This window comes from Hyperoodon ampullatus (genome assembly GCF_949752795.1).
Source record: "Hyperoodon ampullatus genome assembly, chromosome: 4".
Lineage (NCBI taxonomy): Eukaryota > Metazoa > Chordata > Mammalia > Artiodactyla > Ziphiidae > Hyperoodon > Hyperoodon ampullatus.
In genome coordinates this window covers 743,862-765,546 of record NC_136917.1, presented here as the reverse complement: position 1 = coordinate 765,546, position 21,685 = coordinate 743,862, and positions in this window count along the sequence as shown.

Below are 21,685 nucleotides of genomic sequence, written 5' to 3'. Positions count from 1 at the left end.
GTTACCAGGGCAGCAGAGCATTTGTGGGACGAATGGAATACAGAAGAAGGCACCATTGAAGTCTAACACAGAATACCATGTCCTGGTGGATGGTAGAATGACCAGCAGGGTGTAGGAATTAGGAACTACTGGATGTATATCCTTGGTGGCTTCACTGACTGTCCTGACATCCTTTACCAGGTCCCCAGCAGCCCACGGGGCTCTCGTGGTCAGGCCACTCCCAGGATATGGAGCTCACCTGTGCAACTACCCAGCAGCCCATGGGGCTCTCGTGGTCAGGCCCCTCCCAGGATACGGAGCTCCCCTGGACAGGTACCCCTGCAGGGCTGGGCACACAGGAACCGTGCACATAGCCCTCATTTCAGAGCACCCCAGATCTCCTGTCACTCAGAGCTGACACAGAGCACCTCCGAGCAGGACTTGAACTAACAAACAGCAGCTCCGACAGGTCTGTGACCCTGTGCATCACTCTGTGCAGCCTCCCTCTGCCTGGTCTTCCAGAGACTTCCACTGCAGCCGGGGCACCAGGCCTGTGTCTCCACCCATCACCCCTCCTCTCCCTGACTCCTGGCTTCCTCTCATTAGGAGAGGGTCTTCTTGAAGTTGTCTCCCACTCATGGGCCAGATAAAATGTTTAGAAAACAAGCCGGAGCTGCAGCCCCTTGACTATCCTGACTCTCAGGAGCCCACACCTGTTCCTTGGACCTGGCCGGTTCAGCGAGGTCCATTTTCTGCAATGTGAGTTCCTGAGGGATGAGGATTGGCTGAACTCGGCAGCCTGGCCATGCCGGCCAGCCCTCCCCATGTGTGCCTGGGTTGAGGTCAATATAAACAGCGCTCCAGGCAGCAAGAGCCCCTGCAGCTGTGCCTGACGCCATATTCTCTGCCCCATCAGCAGTCTCGGGGCTGTGCGGGTGGGAGGGAGTGTGGGGCCACGGCTTTGTGGGTGGCCCGGTGTGAGTGGGGCTCTGCTGGACTTTCTGCAGGAGTTGCCAGGCTGCCACCTGCTAAAGAAGAGGATGTGTCACCCATACCTTCCGCTGGAATTTCTCTCTGGGCAGAGGTGAGGAAGGAAAAAAGCAGTGGGGGCCGGGACAGGAGGGGTGTCTCAGGCAGGGAAATGGAAAGCTTCCAGTAAAACGCCCGGGGCCATGACCATCCTGGCTGGCCTGCAGGCACCAAGTTGGCCTGCATGCTGTCGCTGGTGTGGCTCCACGGCCCTTCCTCTAGGCTTTCAAGTCCTTGTACATATTCAGGTGTTTTACCTGGGAAGGGTGGGAACGGTCCAGCAGCAGCTGGCCTGGGGCTCAGCTCACGTTTACTCACAGACGCCTCGGCACGGTCCCCTAGCTTTGCAATGAGGACACTCCTCGCGGGGGTTGGGGGGGCGCTGCTGGCTGTATGGGAGATGATTCCCCACCTCTGACCAATTTCAGAATTGTTTACCGCTGGAACAAGTTCCCTGATAGGGTTTTCCATTGTATAACTGGTGGGTTCATGTTTTTTTTTTTTTTTGGTTCAAGTTAGATTTTATTCCTCTTTTATGTATTTATAGATATAAGCATGGAAACAATTCATTCATATAAATACATCTGTGTGAAGGGAAGACATTTTTTCTGTTTCATTTTTAAATTTTATTTTTAAAAATTTTGAAATTTAATTTTATTTTTTTATACAGCAGGTTATTATTAGTTATCTATTTTATGCATATACTTTTATACAGATCAATCCCAATCACCCAACTCATCCCACCACCACCACCCCATGTCTTCCCCCACTTGGTGTCCATACGTTTGTTCTCTACCTCTGTGTCTCTATTTCTGCCCTGCAAACTGGTTCATCTGTACCATTTTTCTAGGTTCCACATATATGCATTAATATCCAATATTTGTTTTTCTCTTTCTGACTTACTTCACTCTGTATGACAGTCTCGAGATCCATCGACGTCTCTACAAATGACCCAGTTTCGTTCCTTTCTATGGCTGAGTAATATTCCATTTTATATATGTACCACATCTTTATCCATTCGTCTGTCTGTGGGCACTTAGGTTGCTTCCATTACCTGGCTATCGTAAATAGTGGCTGCAATGAACATTGTGGTGAATGTGTCTTTTTGATTTATGGTTTTCTCTGGGTATATGCCCAGAAGTGGGATTGCTGGATCATATGGTAATTCTATTTTTAGTTTTTTAAGGAGCCTCCATACTGTTCTCCATAGTGACTGTATCCATTTTCATTCCCACCAAGAGTGGAAGAGGGTTCCTTTTGTCCACACCCTCCGCAGAATTTGTTGTTTGTAGATTTTCTGATGATGCCGATTCTAACAGGTGTGAGGTGATACCTCATTGTAGTTTTGATTTGCATTTCTGTAATAATTAGTGATGTTGAGCAGCTTTTCATGTGCGTCTTGACCATCTCTGTGTCTTCTTTGAAGAAACGTCTATTTAGATCTTCTGCCCAGTTTTGTATTGGGTTGTTTGTTTTTTTTTAATATTAAGCTGCATGAGCTGTTTATATATATTGGAGATTAAACCTTTGTCCATTGATTCGTTTGCAAATATTTTCGCCCATTCTGAGGGTTGCCTTTTTCCATTCCCGTTTTTTTAACAAAAAAGAAAGAAAAAGAGGCAGAACACTAATGGGCGTAAAATATGCCTCTTGAAACTGTCGTTTTGAAATATGGACGTCTTTTGAATTTTTTGGTCGATATATGACCCCAGGATTTGTTTTCAGGGCAGGTGTCATTTACAGGCCTGCAATGATTTTGAATATCCACTGACCATTAGCGCTGGGGTTAAAGCTGCTGTTGTGTGAAACGGCCACAAGGTGGCAGCAGTTCTCCCTTACCAAATCTGGTTACTAGGAGAACAGAGCCTCAATGGAAGTCGTGTTCTAGGTTGTCATTTAGAATGGAATGTGCCAGGAGAAAGCCCCTTAAGTTTGTCTCACTACTTGTTCGTTTTTTAAATTTAATTTTTTATTTTTTATCACAGCAAGTTTGATTCCAATGTTTGGCTTGCTGTAGGTGTGCAAGATGTGGTTCCTTTACACATATACATATGTCTGTTCTTCCTGGGATCCTTTTCCCATGTACGTCATGACGGAATGTTGAGCAGTCTTCTCGTGGTATTCCGTAGGTCTTTGGTGATTATATATTTCACCTGTGTTTGTATATGTCTGTTAACCCCAATATCCTAATGGATCCAATCCTCACACCTTTCCATTGGTGAGCCATAAGTTTGTTTAATGAATCTGTCATTGCCCTTCCCTGTGCAAATATCTGAACTGGTATCAATGTTTAGGTAACACCTATAAGTGATATCATACGATATGTGTCTGTCTCTTTCTGACTTACTACAAGTCACGTGATTACCTCTAGACTCATCTACGGTTCTGCAAATGGCATTGCGTCCTTTTAATCCTTGGCTAATATTCTGTCTGTACATGTACCAGTTCTTCTTTGTCCACTCATCTGTTGATGGACTTTTTGGTTGTTTCCATGTCATGGCTACTGTAATGCTGCGGCAATGCACATTTGCCTGCCTCTGTCTTTCCAATTCTGACTTCTTAGTTTATAGACCCAGGAGTGGCCCTCCTGAATCATATTGTAGCAAAATGTTTACCTTGTAGATGCACCTCCATTCTGTTCTCATTAGTGGCTCTTACCAGGTAACGTCCCACTTAAAGTTGACGGTATGCAGTTCTCCACAACACCTTCAGCATTTTTTGTTTGTAGTTTTATGTGCTGAAGTTTATTCTGAGTATTGTGAGCTGATACCACTTTGTGGTTGGATTTGCATGTGTCTCATAATCCCTTGAAATTGAGCTTTCTGGCATGTCCTTTTTTTCTTCAAACTGTGAGTACAGCTTACCTCTTCAAACTGTTTTCGTGAAGTATGTGTGACATTTAGAGATATTTTGGCCGTTACCTCCCTTAAGACATTTTGAGGGCACGTTTCATTTACAGCCCTCCAGTACTGGTGCATATGAAGTGACCCTTAGCACAGATTTTAAAGCTGCTGTTGCAGGTAACGACCAGAGGGCGGCAGCATTTCTGCTTTTCCCAATCTGGTGACTAGGGAAACAGACCATCCTGGTAGTGGTGTTCCTCAGTTATATATTAGAGTGGAATGTGCCCACCAAAGCCAATGTCTCCTTACTTATGTTTGTTTTATAAATTGAATTTATATTTTATTATTGGAGTCATATTCCATTGTGTACATGGACCACTTCTTCTTTGTGCATTCCTGGGTTGATGGAGATTTTCGTAGCTTCCAAGTGTTGGCTATGGTAAATATTTCTGGAGTACAGGATTGCCAGCCGGTGTCTTTTTTTTTTTGCGGTACATGGACCTCTCACTGCCGTGGACTCTCCCATTGCAGGACACAGGCTCCGGATGCGCAGTCCCAGCAGCCATAGCTCACGGGACCAGCCGCTCCATGGCATGTGGCATCTTCCCGACCCGGTGCATGAACCCGTGTCCCCTGCATTGGCAGGCGGACTCTCAACCACTGCGCCACCAGTGAGGCCCAGCCTGTGTCCTTTTGATTCTCATCCCCTCAGGTGAAAGGCCCAGCAGTGGGTATGCTTGATTGAATGGTAGCTCTGTATTTACCTTTACAAGGCACCTCATTTTTGTTTTCATTACTTGCTCTTACCATGTCCCACGTTGAACCAAGGGTAGGCGTTCCTCCAAAACCCCTTCAGCATTTATTGTTTGCAGAATTTTTGCCGCTGGCCATTCTGACTGGTGTGAGCTGATAGGTTTTTGCAATTTGGATTTGCAAATCTTTAATTATTCTTAATGTTCAGCATTTTTCCATGCCATTTTAAATTTCTGGTACAGAAAAACAGAAAAAAACGGAGAGTACAATTAACCTCTTGAAATTGTCTTCTTGGATGGTTGCCCTCTTTTGAATTTTTTGGTCAATTTTCGACCCCAGGATTGTTTTTGAGGGCAGGTGTCATCTACAGGCTGAAATGAGTGTGAATATTTAGTGACCATTAGCACTGGGTTTAAAGCTGCTGTTGTGGGAAACGGCCACAAGGCGGCAGCATTTCTCCATTCCCAAATATGGTTACCAGGGCAGCAGAGCATTTGTGGGACGAATGGAATACAGAAGAAGGCACCATTGAAGTCCAACACAGAATACCATGTCCTGGTGGATGGTAGAATGACCAGCAGGGTGTAGGAATTAGGAACTACTGGATGTATATCCTTGGTGGCTTCACTGACTGTCCTGACATCCTTTACCAGGTCCCCAGCAGCCCACGGGGCTCTCGTGGTCAGGCCACTCCCAGGATATGGAGCTCACCTGTGCAACTACCCAGCAGCCCATGGGGCTCTCGTGGTCAGGCCCCTCCCAGGATACGGAGCTCCCCTGGACAGGTACCCCTGCAGGGCTGGGCACACAGGAACCGTGCACATAGCCCTCATTTCAGAGCACCCCAGATCTCCTGTCACTCAGAGCTGACACAGAGCACCTCCGAGCAGGACTTGAACTAACAAACAGCAGCTCCGACAGGTCTGTGACCCTGTGCATCACTCTGTGCAGCCTCCCTCTGCCTGGTCTTCCAGAGACTTCCACTGCAGCCTGGGCACCAGGCCTGTGTCTCCACCCATCACCCCTCCTCTCCCTGACTCCTGGCTTCCTCTCATTAGGAGAGGGTCTTCTTGAAGTTGTCTCCCACTCATGGGCCAGATAAAATGTTTAGAAAACAAGCCGGAGCTGCAGCCCCTTGACTATCCTGACTCTCAGGAGCCCACACCTGTTCCTTGGACCTGGCCGGTTCAGCGAGGTCCATTTTCTGCAATGTGAGTTCCTGAGGGGTGAGGATTGGCTGAACTCGGCAGCCTGACCATGCCGGCCAGCCCTCCCCATGTGTGCCTGGGTTGAGGTCAATATAAACAGCGCTCCAGGCAGCAAGAGCCCCTGCAGCTGTGCCTGATGCCATATTCTCTGCCCCATCAGCAGTCTCGGGGCTGTGCGGGTGGGAGGGAGTGTGGGGCCATGGCTTTGAGGGTGGCCCGGTGTGAGTGGGGCTCTGCTGGACTTTCTGCAGGAGTTGCCAGGCTGCCACCTGCTAAAGAAGAGGATGAGTCACCCATACCTTCCGCTGGAATTTCTCTCTGGGCAGAGGTGAGGAAGGAAAAAAGCAGTGGGGGCCGGGACAGGAGGGGTGTCTCAGGCAGGGAAATGGAAAGCTTCCAGTAAAACGCCCGGGGCCATGACCATCCTGGCTGGCCTGCAGGCACCAAGTTGGCCTGCATGCTGTCGCTGGTGTGGCTCCACGGCCCTTCCTCTAGGCTTTCAAGTCCTTGTACATATTCAGGTGTTTTACCTGGGAAGGGTGGGAACGGTCCAGCAGCAGCTGGCCTGGGGCTCAGCTCACGTTTACTCACAGACGCCTCGGCACGGTCCCCTAGCTTTGCAATGAGGACGCTCCTCGTGGGGGTTGGGGGGGCGCTGCTGGCTGTATGGGAGATGATTCCCCACCTCTGACCAATTTCAGAATTGTTTACCGCTGGAACAAGTTCCCTGATAGGGTTTTCCATTGTATAACTGGTGGGTTCAGGTTTTTTTTTTTTTTTTGGTTCAAGTTAGATTTTATTCCTCTTTTATGTATTTATAGATATAAGCATGGAAACAATTCATTCATATAAATACATCTGTGTGAAGGGAAGACATTTTTTCTGTTTCATTTTTAAATTTTATTTTTAAAAATTTTGAAATTTAATTTTATTTTTTTATACAGCAGGTTATTATTAGTTATCTATTTTATGCATATACTTTTATACAGATCAATCCCAATCACCCAACTCATCCCACCACCACCACCCCATGTCTTCCCCCACTTGGTGTCCATACGTTTGTTCTCTACCTCTGTGTCTCTATTTCTGCCCTGCAAACTGGTTCATCTGTACCATTTTTCTAGGTTCCACATATATGCATTAATATCCAATATTTGTTTTTCTCTTTCTGACTTACTTCACTCTGTATGACAGTCTCGAGATCCATCGACGTCTCTACAAATGACCCAGTTTCATTCCTTTTTATGGCTGAGTAATATTCCATTTTATATATGTACCACATCTTTATCCATTCGTCTGTCTGTGGGCACTTAGGTTGCTTCCATTACCTGGCTATCGTAAATAGTGGCTGCAATGAACATTGTGGTGAATGTGTCTTTTTGATTTATGGTTTTCTCTGGGTATATGCCCAGAAGTGGGATTGCTGGATCATATGGTAATTCTATTTTTAGTTTTTTAAGGAGCCTCCATACTGTTCTCCATAGTGACTGTATCCATTTTCATTCCCACCAAGAGTGGAAGAGGGTTCCTTTTGTCCACACCCTCCGCAGAATTTGTTGTTTGTAGATTTTCTGATGATGCCGATTCTAACAGGTGTGAGGTGATACCTCATTGTAGTTTTGATTTGCATTTCTGTAATAATTAGTGATGTTGAGCAGCTTTTCATGTGCGTCTTGACCATCTCTGTGTCTTCTTTGAAGAAACGTCTATTTAGATCTTCTGCCCAGTTTTGTATTGGGTTGTTTGTTTTTTTTTAATATTAAGCTGCATGAGCTGTTTATATATATTGGAGATTAAACCTTTGTCCATTGATTCGTTTGCAAATATTTTCGCCCATTCTGAGGGGTGCCTTTTTCCATTCCCGTTTTTTTAACAAAAAAGAAAGAAAAAGAGGCAGAACACTAATGGGCGTAAAATATGCCTCTTGAAACTGTCGTTTTGAAATATGGACGTCTTTTGAATTTTTTGGTCGATATATGACCCCAGGATTTGTTTTCAGGGCAGGTGTCATTTACAGGCCTGCAATGATTTTGAATATCCACTGACCATTAGCGCTGGGGTTAAAGCTGCTGTTGTGTGAAACGGCCACAAGGTGGCAGCAGTTCTCCCTTACCAAATCTGGTTACTAGGAGAACAGAGCCTCAATGGAAGTCGTGTTCTAGGTTGTCATTTAGAATGGAATGTGCCAGGAGAAAGCCCCTTAAGTTTGTCTCACTACTTGTTCGTTTTTTAAATTTAATTTTTTATTTTTTATCACAGCAAGTTTGATTCCAATGTTTGGCTTGCTGTAGGTGTGCAAGATGTGGTTCCTTTACACATATACATATGTCTGTTCTTCCTGGGATCCTTTTCCCATGTACGTCATGACGGAATGTTGAGCAGTCTTCTCGTGGTATTCCGTAGGTCTTTGGTGATTATATATTTCACCTGTGTTTGTATATGTCTGTTAACCCCAATATCCTAATGGATCCAATCCTCACACCTTTCCATTGGTGAGCCATAAGTTTGTTTAATGAATCTGTCATTGCCCTTCCCTGTGCAAATATCTGAACTGGTATCAATGTTTAGGTAACACCTATAAGTGATATCATACGATATGTGTCTGTCTCTTTCTGACTTACTACAAGTCACGTGATTACCTCTAGACTCATCTACGGTTCTGCAAATGGCATTGCGTCCTTTTAATCCTTGGCTAATATTCTGTCTGTACATGTACCAGTTCTTCTTTGTCCACTCATCTGTTGATGGACTTTTTGGTTGTTTCCATGTCATGGCTACTGTAATGCTGCAGCAATGCACATTTGCCTGCCTCTGTCTTTCCAATTCTGACTTCTTAGTTTATAGACCCAGGAGTGGCCCTCCTGAATCATATTGTAGCAAAATGTTTACCTTGTAGATGCACCTCCATTCTGTTCTCATTAGTGGCTCTTACCAGGTTACGTCCCACTTAAAGTTGACGGTATGCAGTTCTCCACAACACCTTCAGCATTTTTTGTTTGTAGTTTTATGTGCTGAAGTTTATTCTGAGTATTGTGAGCTGATACCACTTTGTGGTTGGATTTGCATGTGTCTCATAATCCCTTGAAATTGAGCTTTCTGGCATGTCCTTTTTTTCTTCAAACTGTGAGTACAGCTTACCTCTTCAAATTGTTTTCGTGAAGTATGTGTGACATTTAGAGATATTTTGGCCGTTACCTCCCTTAAGACATTTTGAGGGCACGTTTCATTTACAGCCCTCCAGTACTGGTGCATATGAAGTGACCCTTAGCACAGGTTTGAAAGCTGCTGTTGCAGGTAACGACCAGAGGGCGGCAGCATTTCTGCTTTTCCCAATCTGGTAACTAGGGAAACAGACCATCCTGGTAGTGGTGTTCCTCAGTTATATATTAGAGTGGAATGTGCCCACCAAAGCCAATGTCTCCTTACTTATGTTTGTTTTATAAATTGAATTTATATTATTTTATTGGAGTCATATTCCATTGTGTACATGGACCACTTCTTCTTTGTGCATTCCTGGGTTGATGGAGATTTTCGTAGCTTCCAAGTGTTGGCTATGGTAAATATTTCTGGAGTACAGGATTGCCAGCCGGTGTCTTTTTTTTTTGCGGTACATGGACCTCTCACTGCCGTGAACTCTCCCATTGCAGGACACAGCCTCCGGATGCGCAGTCCCAGCAGCCATAGCTCACGGGACCAGCCGCTCCATGGCATGTGGCATCTTCCCGACCCGGTGCATGAACCCGTGTCCCCTGCATTGGCAGGCGGACTCTCTACCACTGCGCCACCAGTGAGGCCCAGCCTGTGTCCTTTTGATTCTCATCCCCTCAGGTGAAAGGCCCAGCAGCGGGTATGCTTGATTGAATGGTAGCTCTGTATTTACCTTTACAAGGCACCTCATTTTTGTTTTCATTACTGGCTCTTACCATGTCCCACGTAGAACCAAGGGTATGCATTTCTCCAAAACCCCTTCAGCATTTATTGTTTGCAGAATTTTTGCCGCTGGCCATTCTGACTGGTGTGAGCTGATAGGTTTTTGTAATTTGGATTTGCATATCTTTAATTATTCTTAATGTTCAGCAATTTTCCATGCCATTTTAAATTTCTGGTACAGAAAAACAGAAAAAAACGGAGTGTACAATTAACCTCTTGAAATTGTCTTCTTGGATGGTTGCCCTCTTTTGAATTTTTTGGTCAATTTTCGACCCCAGGATTGTTTTTGAGGGCAGGTGTCATCTACAGGCTGAAATGAGTGTGAATATTTAGTGACCATTAGCACTGGGTTTAAAGCTGCTGTTGTGGGAAACGGCCACAAGGCGGCAGCATTTCTCCATTCCCAAATATGGTTACCAGGGCAGCAGAGCATTTGTGGGACGAATGGAATACAGAAGAAGGCACCATTGAAGTCTAACACAGAATACCATGTCCTGGTGGATGGTAGAATGACCAGCAGGGTGTAGGAATTAGGAACTACTGGATGTATATCCTTGGTGGCTTCACTGACTGTCCTGACATCCTTTACCAGGTCCCCAGCAGCCCACGGGGCTCTCGTGGTCAGGCCACTCCCAGGATATGGAGCTCACCTGTGCAACTACCCAGCAGCCCATGGGGCTCTCGTGGTCAGGCCCCTCCCGGGATACGGAGGTCCCCCTGGACAGGTACCCCTGCAGGGCTGGGCACACAGGAACCGTGCACATAGCCCTCATTTCAGAGCACCCCAGATCTCCTGTCACTCAGAGCTGACACAGAGCACCTCCGAGCAGGACTTGAACTAACAAGCAGCAGCTCCGACAGGTCTGTGACCCTGTGCATCACTCTGTGCAGCCTCCCTCTGCCTGGTCTTCCAGAGACTTCCACTGCAGCCGGGGCACCAGGCCTGTGTCTCCACCCATCACCCCTCCTCTCCCTGACTCCTGGCTTCCTCTCATTAGGAGAGGGTCTTCTTGAAGTTGTCTCCCACTCATGGGCCAGATAAAATGTTTAGAAAACAAGCCGGAGCTGCAGCCCCTTGACTATCCTGACTCTCAGGAGCCCACACCTGTTCCTTGGACCTGGCCGGTTCAGCGAGGTCCATTTTCTGCAATGTGAGTTCCTGAGGGGTGAGGATTGGCTGAACTCGGCAGCCTGACCATGCCGGCCAGCCCTCCCCATGTGTGCCTGGGTTGAGGTCAATATAAACAGCGCTCCAGGCAGCAAGAGCCCCTGCAGCTGTGCCTGACGCCATATTCTCTGCCCCATCAGCAGTCTCGGGGCTGTGCGGGTGGGAGGGAGTGTGGGGCCACGGCTTTGTGGGTGGCCCGGTGTGAGTGGGGCTCTGCTGGACTTTCTGCAGGAGTTGCCAGCCTGCCACCTGCTAAAGAAGAGGCTGCGTCACCCATGACTTCCGCTGGAATTTCTCTCTGGGCAGAGGTGAGGAAGGAAAAAAGCAGTGGGGGCCGGGACAGGAGGGGTGTCTCAGGCAGGGAAATGGAAAGCTTCCAGTAAAACGCCCGGGGCCATGACCATCCTGGCTGGCCTGCAGGCACCAAGTTGGCCTGCATGCTGTCGCTGGTGTGGCTCCACGGCCCTTCCTCTAGGCTTTCAAGTCCTTGTACATATTCAGGTGTTTTACCTGGGAAGGGTGGGAACGGTCCAGCAGCAGCTGGCCTGGGGCTCAGCTCACGTTTACTCACAGACGCCTCGGCACGGTCCCCTAGCTTTGCAATGAGGACACTCCTCGCGGGGGTTGGGGGGGGTGCTGCTGGCTGTATGGGAGATGATTCCCCACCTCTGACCAATTTCAGAATTGTTTACCTCTGGAACAAGATCCCTGATAGGGTTTTCCATTGTATAACTGTTGGGTTCAGGTTTTTTTTTTTTGATTCAAGTTAGATTTTATTCCTCTTTTATGTATTTATAGATATAAGGATGGAAACAATTCATTCATATAAATACATCTGTGTGAAGGGAAGACATTTTTTCTGTTTCATTTTTAAATTTTATTTTTAAAAATTTTGAAATTTAATTTTATTTTTTTATACAGCAGGTTATTATTAGTTATCTATTTTATGCATATACTTGTATACAGGTCAATCCCGATCACCCAACTCATCCCACCACCACCACCCCATGTCTTCCCCCACTTGGTGTCCATACGTTTGTTCTCTACCTCTGTGTCTCTATTTCTGCCCTGCAAACTGGTTCATCTGTACCATTTTTCTAGGTTCCACATAGATGCATTAATATACAATATTTGTTTTTCTCTTTCTGACTTACTTCACTCTGTATGACAGTCTGGAGATCCATCGACGTCTCTACAAATGACCCAGGTTCATTCCTTTTTATGGCTGAGTAATATTCCATTTTATATATGTAGCACATCTTTATCCATTCGTCTGTCTGTGGGCACTTAGGTTGCTTCCATTACCTGGCTATCGTAAATAGTGGCTGCAATGAACATTGTGGTGAATGTGTCTTTTTGATTTATGGTTTTCTCTGGGTATATGCCAAGAAGTGGGATTGCTGGATCATATGGTAATTCTATTTTTAGTTTTATAAGGAACCTCCATACTGTTCTCCATAGAGACTGTATCCATTTTCATTCCCACCAAGAGTGGAAGAGGGATCCTTTGGTCCACACCCTCCGCAGAATTTGTTGTTTGTAGATTTTCTGATGATGCCGATTCTAACAGGTGTGAGGTGATACCTCATTGTAGTTTTGATTTGCATTTCTGTAATAATTAGTGATGTTGAGCAGCTTTTCATGTGTGTCTTGACCATCTCTGTGTCTTCTTTGAAGAAACGTCTATTTAGATCTTCTGCCCAGTTTTGTATTGGGTTGTTTGTTTTTTTTTAATATTAAGCTGCATGAGCTGTTTATATATATTGGAGATTAAACCTTTGTCCATTGATTCGTTTGCAAATATTTTCGCCCATTCTGAGGGTTGCCTTTTTCCATTCCCGTTTTTTTAACAAAAAAGAAAGAAAAAGAGGCAGAACACTAATGGGCGTAAAATATGCCTCTTGAAACTGTCGTTTTGAAATATGGACGTCTTTTGAATTTTTTGGTCGATATATGATCCCAGGATTTGTTTTCAGGGTAGGTCTCATTTACAGGCCTGCAATGATTTTGAATATCCACTGACCATTAGCGTTGGGGTTAAAGCTGCTGTTGTGTGAAACGGCCACAAGGTGGCAGCAGTTCTCCCTTACCAAATCTGGTTACTAGGAGAACAGAGCCTCAATGGAAGTCGTGTTCTAGGTTGTCATTTAGAATGGAATGTGCCAGGAGAAAGCCCCTTAAGTTTGTCTCACTACTTGTTCGTTTTTTAAATTTAATTTTTTATTTTTTATCACAGCAAGTTTGATTCCAATGTTTGGCTTGCTGTAGGTGTGCAAGATGTGGTTCCTTTACACATATACATATGTCTGTTCTTCCTGGGATCCTTTTCCCATGTACGTTATGACGGAATGTTGAGTAGTCTTCTCGTGGTATTCCGTAGGTCTTTGGTGATTATATATTTCACCTGTGTTTGTATATGTCTGTTAACCCCAATATCCTAATGGATCCAATCCTCACACCTTTCCATTGGTGAGCCATAAGTTTGTTTAATGAATCTGTCATTGCCCTTCCCTGTGCAAATATCTGAACTGGTATCAATGTTTAGGTAACACCTATAAGTGATATCATACGATATGTGTCTGTCTCTTTCTGACTTACTACAAGTCACGTGATTACCTCTAGACTCATCTACGGTTCTGCAAATGGCATTGCGTCCTTTTAATCCTTGGCTAATATTCTGTCTGTACACGTACCAGTTCTTCTTTGTCCACTCATCTGTTGATGGACTCTTTGGTTGTTTCCATGTCATGGCTATTGTAATGCTGCGGCAATGCACATTTGCCTGCCTCTGTCTTTCCAATTCTGACTTCTTAGTTTATAGACCCAGGAGTGGCCCTCCTGAATCATATTGTAGCAAAATGTTTACCTTGTAGATGCACCTCCATTCTGTTCTCATTAGTGGCTCTTACCAGGTTACGTCGCACTTAAAGTTGATGGTATGCAGTTCTCCACAACAGCTTCAGCATTTTTTGTTTGTAGTTTTATGTGCTGAAGTTTATTCTGAGTATTGTGAGCTGATACCACTTTGTGGTTGGATTTGCATGTGTCTCATAATCCCTTGAAATTGAGCTTTCTGGCATGTCCTTTTTTTCTTCAAACTGTGAGTACAGCTTACCTCTTCAAATTGTTTTCGTGAAGTATGTGTGACATTTAGAGATATTTTGGCCGTTACCTCCCTTAAGACATTTTGAGGGCACGTTTCATTTACAGCCCTCCAGTACTGGTGCATATGAAGTGACCCTTAGCACAGGTTTTAAAGCTGCTGTTGCAGGTAACGACCAGAGGGCGGCAGCATTTCTGCTTTTCCCAATCTGGTAACTAGGGAAACAGACCATCCTGGTAGTGGTGTTCCTCAGTTATATATTAGAGTGGAATGTGCCCACCAAAGCCAATGTCTCCTTACTTATGTTTGTTTTAAAAATTGAATTTATATTTTTTTATTGGAGTCATATTCCATTGTGTACATGGACCACTTCTTCTTTGTGCATTCCTGGGTTGATGGAGATTTTCGTAGCTTCCAAATGTTGGCTATGGTAAATATTTCTGGAGTACAGGATTGCCAGCCGGTGTCCTTTTTTTATTTTGCGGTACATGGACCTCTCACTGCCGTGGACGCTCCCATTGCAGGACACAGGCTCCGGATGCGCAGTCCCAGCAGCCATAGCTCACGGGACCAGCCGCTCCATGGCATGTGGCATCTTCCCGACCCGGTGCATGAACCCGTGTCCCCTGCATTGGCAGGCGGACTCTCAACCACTGCGCCACCAGTGAGGCCCAGCCTGTGTCCTTTTGATTCTCATCCCCTCAGGTGAAAGGCCCAGCAGCGGGTATGCTTGATTGAATGGTAGCTCAGTATTTACCTTTACAAGGCACCTCATTTTTGTTTTCATTACTGGCTCTTACCATGTCCCACGTTGAACCAAGGGTAGGCATTTCTCCAAAACCCCTTCAGCATTTATTGTTTGCAGAATTTTTGCCGCTGGCCATTCTGACTGGTGTGAGCTGATAGGTTTTTGTAATTTTTATTTGCATATATTTAATTATTCTTAATGTTCAGCATTTTTCCATGCCATTTTAAATTTCTGGTACAGAAAAACAGAAAAAAACGGAGAGTACAATTAACCTCTTGAAATTGTCTTCTTGGATGGTTGCCCTCTTTTGCATTTTTTGGTCAATTTTCGACCCCAGGATTGTTTTTGAGGGCAGGTGTCATCTACAGGCTGAAATGAGTGTGAATATTTAGTGACCATTAGCACTGGGTTTAAAGCTGCTGTTGTGGGAAACGGCCACAAGGCGGCAGCATTTCTCCATTCCCAAATATGGTTACCAGGGCAGCAGAGCATTTGTGGGACGAATGTAACACAGAAGAAGGCACCATTGAAGTCTAACGCAGAATACCATGTCCTGGTGGATGGTAGAATGACCAGCAGGGTGTAGGAATTAGGAACTACTGGATGTATATCCTTGGTGGCTTCACTGACTGTCCTGACATCCTTTACCAGGTCCCCAGCAGCCCACGGGGCTCTCGTGGTCAAGCCACACCCAGGATATGGAGCTCACCTGTGCAACTACCCAGCAGCCCATGGGGCTCTCGTGGTCAGGCCCCTCCCAGGATATGGAGCTCCCCTGGACAGGTACTCCTGCAGGGCTGGGCACACAGGAACCGTGCACATAGCCCTCATTTCAGAGCACCCCAGATCTCCTGTCACTCAGAGCTGACACAGAGCACCTCCGAGCAGGACTTGAGCTAACAAACAGTAGCTCCGACAGGTCTGTGACCCTGTGCATCACTCTGTGCAGCCTCCCTCTGCCTGGTCTTCCAGAGACTTCCACTGCAGCCGGGGCACCAGGCCTGTGTCTCCACCCATCACCCCTCCTCTCCCTGACTCCTGGCTTCCTCTCATTAGGAGAGGGTCTTCTTGAAGTTGTCTCCCACTCATGGGCCAGATAAAATGTTTAGAAAACAAGCCGGAGCTGCAGCCCCTTGACTATCCTGACTCTCAGGAGCCCACACCTGTTCCTTGGACCTGGCCGGTTCAGCGAGGTCCATTTTCTGCAATGTGAGTTCCTGAGGGGTGAGGATTGGCTGAACTCGGCAGCCTGACCATGCCGGCCAGCCCTCCCCATGTGTGCCTGGGTTGAGGTCAATATAAACAGCGCTCCAGGCAGCAAGAGCCCCTGCAGCTGTGCCTGACGCCATATTCTCTGCCCCATCAGCAGTCTCGGGGCTGTGCGGGTGGGAGGGAGTGTGGGGCCACGGCTTTGTGGGTGGCCCGGTGTGAGTGGGGCTCTGCTGGACTTTCTGCAGGAGTTGCCAGGCTGCCACCTGCTAAAGAAGAGGATGTGTCACCCATACCTTCCGCTGGAATTTCTCTCTGGGCAGAGGTGAGGAAGGAAAAAAGCAGTGGGGGCCGGGACAGGAGGGGTGTCTCAGGCAGGGAAATGGAAAGCTTCCAGTAAAACGCCCGGGGCCATGACCATCCTGGCTGGCCTGCAGGCACCAAGTTGGCCTGCATGCTGTCGCTGGTGTGGCTCCACGGCCCTTCCTCTAGGCTTTCAAGTCCTTGTACATATTCAGGTGTTTTACCTGGGAAGGGTGGGAACGGTCCAGCAGCAGCTGGCCTGGGGCTCAGCTCACGTTTACTCACAGATGCCTCGGCACGGTCCCCTAGCTTTGCAATGAGGACACTCCTCGCGGGGGTTGGGGGGTCGCTGCTGGCTGTATGGGAGATGATTCCCCACCTCTGACCAATTTCAGAATTGTTTACCGCTGGAACAAGTTCCCTGATAGGGTTTTCCATTGTATAACTGGTGGGTTCAGGTTTTTTTTTTTTTTTTTGGTTCAAGTTAGATTTTATTCCTCTTTTATGTATTTATAGATATAAGCATGGAAACAATTCATTCATATAAATACATCTGTGTGAAGGGAAGACATTTTTTCTGTTTCATTTTTAAATTTTATTTTTAAAAATTTTGAAATTTAATTTTATTTTTTTATACAGCAGGTTATTATTAGTTATCTATTTTATGCATATACTTTTATACAGATCAATCCCAATCACCCAACTCATCCCACCACCACCACCCCATGTCTTCCCCCACTTGGTGTCCATACGTTTGTTCTCTACCTCTGTGTCTCTATTTCTGCCCTGCAAACTGGTTCATCTGTACCATTTTTCTAGGTTCCACATATATGCATTAATATCCAATATTTGTTTTTCTCTTTCTGACTTACTTCACTCTGTATGACAGTCTCGAGATCCATCGACGTCTCTACAAATGACCCAGTTTCATTCCTTTTTATGGCTGAGTAATATTCCATTTTATATATGTAGCACATCTTTATCCATTCGTCTGTCTGTGGGCACTTAGGTTGCTTCCATTACCTGGCTATCGTAAATAGGGGCTGCAATGAACATTGTGGTGAATGTGTCTTTTTGATTTATGGTTTTCTCTGGGTATATGCCCAGAAGTGGGATTGCTGGATCATATGGTAATTCTATTTTTAGTTTTTTAAGGAGCCTCCATACTGTTCTCCATAGTGACTGTATCCATTTTCATTCCCACCAAGAGTGGAAGAGGGTTCCTTTTGTCCACACCCTCCGCAGAATTTGTTGTTTGTAGATTTTCTGATGATGCCGATTCTAACAGGTGTGAGGTGATACCTCATTGTAGTTTTGATTTGCATTTCTGTAATAATTAGTGATGTTGAGCAGCTTTTCATGTGCGTCTTGACCATCTCTGTGTCTTCTTTGAAGAAACGTCTATTTAGATCTTCTGCCCAGTTTTGTATTGGGTTGTTTGTTTTTTTTTAATATTAAGCTGCATGAGCTGTTTATATATATTGGAGATTAAACCTTTGTCCATTGATTCGTTGGCAAATATTTTCGCCCATTCTGAGGGTTGCCTTTTTCCATTCCCGTTTTTTTAACAAAAAAGAAAGAAAAAGAGGCAGAACACTAATGGGCGTAAAATATGCCTCTTGAAACTGTCGTTTTGAAATATGGACGTCTTTTGAATTTTTTGGTCGATATATGACCCCAGGATTTGTTTTCAGGGCAGGTGTCATTTACAGGCCTGCAATGATTTTGAATATCCACTGACCATTAGCGCTGGGGTTAAAGCTGCTGTTGTGTGAAACGGCCACAAGGTGGCAGCAGTTCTCCCTTACCAAATCTGGTTACTAGGAGAACAGAGCCTCAATGGAAGTCGTGTTCTAGGTTGTCATTTAGAATGGAATGTGCCAGGAGAAAGCCCCTTAAGTTTGTCTCACTACTTGTTCGTTTTTTAAATTTAATTTTTTATTTTTTATCACAGCAAGTTTGATTCCAATGTTTGGCTTGCTGTAGGTGTGCAAGATGTGGTTCCTTTACACATATACATATGTCTGTTCTTCCTGGGATCCTTTTCCCATGTACGTCATGACGGAATGTTGAGCAGTCTTCTCGTGGTATTCCGTAGGTCTTTGGTGATTATATATTTCACCTGTGTTTGTATATGTCTGTTAACCCCAATATCCTAATGGATCCAATCCTCACACCTTTCCATTGGTGAGCCATAAGTTTGTTTAATGAATCTGTCATTGCCCTTCCCTGTGCAAATATCTGAACTGGTATCAATGTTTAGGTAACACCTATAAGTGATATCATACGATATGTGTCTGTCTCTTTCTGACTTACTACAAGTCACGTGATTACCTCTAGACTCATCTACGGTTCTGCAAATGGCATTGCGTCCTTTTAATCCTTGGCTAATATTCTGTCTGTACATGTACCAGTTCTTCTTTGTCCACTCATCTGTTGATGGACTTTTTGGTTGTTTCCATGTCATGGCTACTGTAATGCTGCGGCAATGCACATTTGCCTGCCTCTGTCTTTCCAATTCTGACTTCTTAGTTTATAGACCCAGGAGTGGCCCTCCTGAATCATATTGTAGCAAAATGTTTACCTTGTAGATGCACCTCCATTCTGTTCTCATTAGTGGCTCTTACCAGGTTACGTCCCACTTAAAGTTGACGGTATGCAGTTCTCCACAACACCTTCAGCATTTTTTGTTTGTAGTTTTATGTGCTGAAGTTTATTCTGAGTATTGTGAGCTGATACCACTTTGTGGTTGGATTTGCATGTGTCTCATAATCCCTTGAAATTGAGCTTTCTGGCATGTCCTTTTTTTCTTCAAACTGTGAGTACAGCTTACCTCTTCAAATTGTTTTCGTGAAGTATGTGTGACATTTAGAGATATTTTGGCCGTTACCTCCCTTAAGACATTTTGAGGGCACGTTTCATTTACAGCCCTCCAGTACTGGTGCATATGAAGTGACCCTTAGCACAGGTTTTAAAGCTGCTGTTGCAGGTAACGACCAGAGGGCGGCAGCATTTCTGCTTTTCCCAATCTGGTGACTAGGGAAACAGACCATCCTGGTAGTGGTGTTCCTCAGTTATATATTAGAGTGGAATGTGCCCACCAAAGCCAATGTGTCCTTACTTATGTTTGTTTTATAAATTGAATTTATATTTTTTTATTGGAGTCATATTCCATTGTGTACATGGACCACTTCTTCTTTGTGCATTCCTGGGTTGATGGAGATTTTCGTAGCTTCCAAGTGTTGGCTATGGTAAATATTTCTGGAGTACAGGATTGCCAGCCGGTGTCCTTTTTTTTTTTGCGGTACATGGACCTCTCACTGCCGTGGACTCTCCCATTGCAGGACACAGGCTCCGGATGCGCAGTCCCAGCAGCCATAGCTCACGGGACCAGCCGCTCCATGGCATGTGGCATCTTCCCGACCCGGTGCATGAACCCGTGTCCCCTGCATTGGCAGGCGGACTCTCAACCACTGCGCCACCAGTGAGGCCCAGCCTGTGTCCTTTTGATTCTCATCCCCTCAGGTGAAAAGCCCAGCAGCGGGTATGCTTGATTGAATGGTAGCTCAGTATTTACCTTTACAAGGCACCTCATTTTTGTTTTCATTACTGGCTCTTACCATGTCCCACGTTGAACCAAGGGTAGGCATTTCTCCAAAACCCCTTCAGCATTTATTGTTTGCAGAATTTTTGCCGCTGGCCATTCTGACTGGTGTGAGCTGATAGGTTTTTGTAATTTGGATTTGCATCTCTTTAATTATTCTTAATGTTCAGCATTTTTCCATGCCATTTTAAATTTCTGGTACAGAAAAACAGAAAAAAACGGAGAGTACAATTAACCTCTTGAAATTGTCTTCTTGGATGGTTGCCCTCTTTTGAATTTTTTGGTCAATTTTCGACCCCAGGATTGTTTTTGAGGGCAGGTGTCATCTACAGGCTGAAATGAGTGTGAATATTTAGTGACCATTAGCACTGGGTTTAAAGCTGCTGTTGTGGGAAACGGCCGGAAGGCGGCAGCATTTCTCCATTCCCAAATATGGTTACCAGGGAAGCAGAGCATTTGTGGGACGAATGGAATACAGAAGAAGGCACCATTGAAGTCTAACACAGAATACCATGTCCTGGTGGATGGTAGAATGACCAGCAGGGTGTAGGAATTAGGAACTACTGGATGTATATCCTTGGTGGCTTCACTGACTGTCCTGACATCCTTTACCAGGTCCCCAGCAGCCCACGGGGCTCTCGTGGTCAGGCCACTCCCAGGATATGGAGCTCACCTGTGCAACTACCCAGCAGCCCATGGGGCTCTCGTGGTCAGGCCCCTCCCAGGATACGGAGCTCCCCTGGACAGGTACCCCTGCAGGGCTGGGCACACAGGAACCGTGCACATAGCCCTCATTTCAGAGCACCCCAGATCTCCTGTCACTCAGAGCTGACACAGAGCACCTCCGAGCGGGACTTGAACTAACAAACAGCAGCTCCGACAGGTCTGTGACCCTGTGCATCACTCTGTGCAGCCTCCCTCTGCCTGGTCTTCCAGAGACTTCCACTGCAGCCGGGGCACCAGGCCTGTGTCTCCACCCATCACCCCTCCTCTCCCTGACTCCTGGCTTCCTCTCATTAGGAGAGGGTCTTCTTGAAGTTGTCTCCCACTCATGGGCCAGATAAAATGTTTAGAAAACTAGCCGGAGCTGCAGCCCCTTGACTATCCTGACTCTCAGGAGCCCACACCTGTTCCTTGGACCTGGCCGGTTCAGCGAGGTCCATTTTCTGCAATGTGAGTTCCTGAGGGATGAGGATTGGCTGAACTCGGCAGCCTGACCATGCCGGCCAGCCCTCCCCATGTGTGCCTGGGTTGAGGTCAATATAAACAGCGCTCCAGGCAGCAAGAGCCCCTGCAGCTGTGCCTGACGCCATATTCTCTGCCCCATCAGCAGTCTCGGGGCTGTGCGGGTGGGAGGGAGTGTGGGGCCACGGCTTTGTGGGTGGCCCGGTGTGAGTGGGGCTCTGCTGGACTTTCTGCAGGAGTTGCCAGGCTGCCACCTGCTAAAGAAGAGGATGTGTCACCCATACCTTCCGCTGGAATTTCTCTCTGGGCAGAGGTGAGGAAGGAAAAAAGCAGTGGGGGCCGGGACAGGAGGGGTGTCTCAGGCAGGGAAATGGAAAGCTTCCAGTAAAACGCCCGGGGCCATGACCATCCTGGCTGGCCTGCAGGCACCAAGTTGGCCTGCATGCTGTCGCTGGTGTGGCTCCACGGCCCTTCCTCTAGGCTTTCAAGTCCTTGTACATATTCAGGTGTTTTACCTGGGAAGGGTGGGAACGGTCCAGCAGCAGCTGGCCTGGGGCTCAGCTCACGTTTACTCACAGACGCCTCGGCACGGTCCCCTAGCTTTGCAATGAGGACACTCCTCG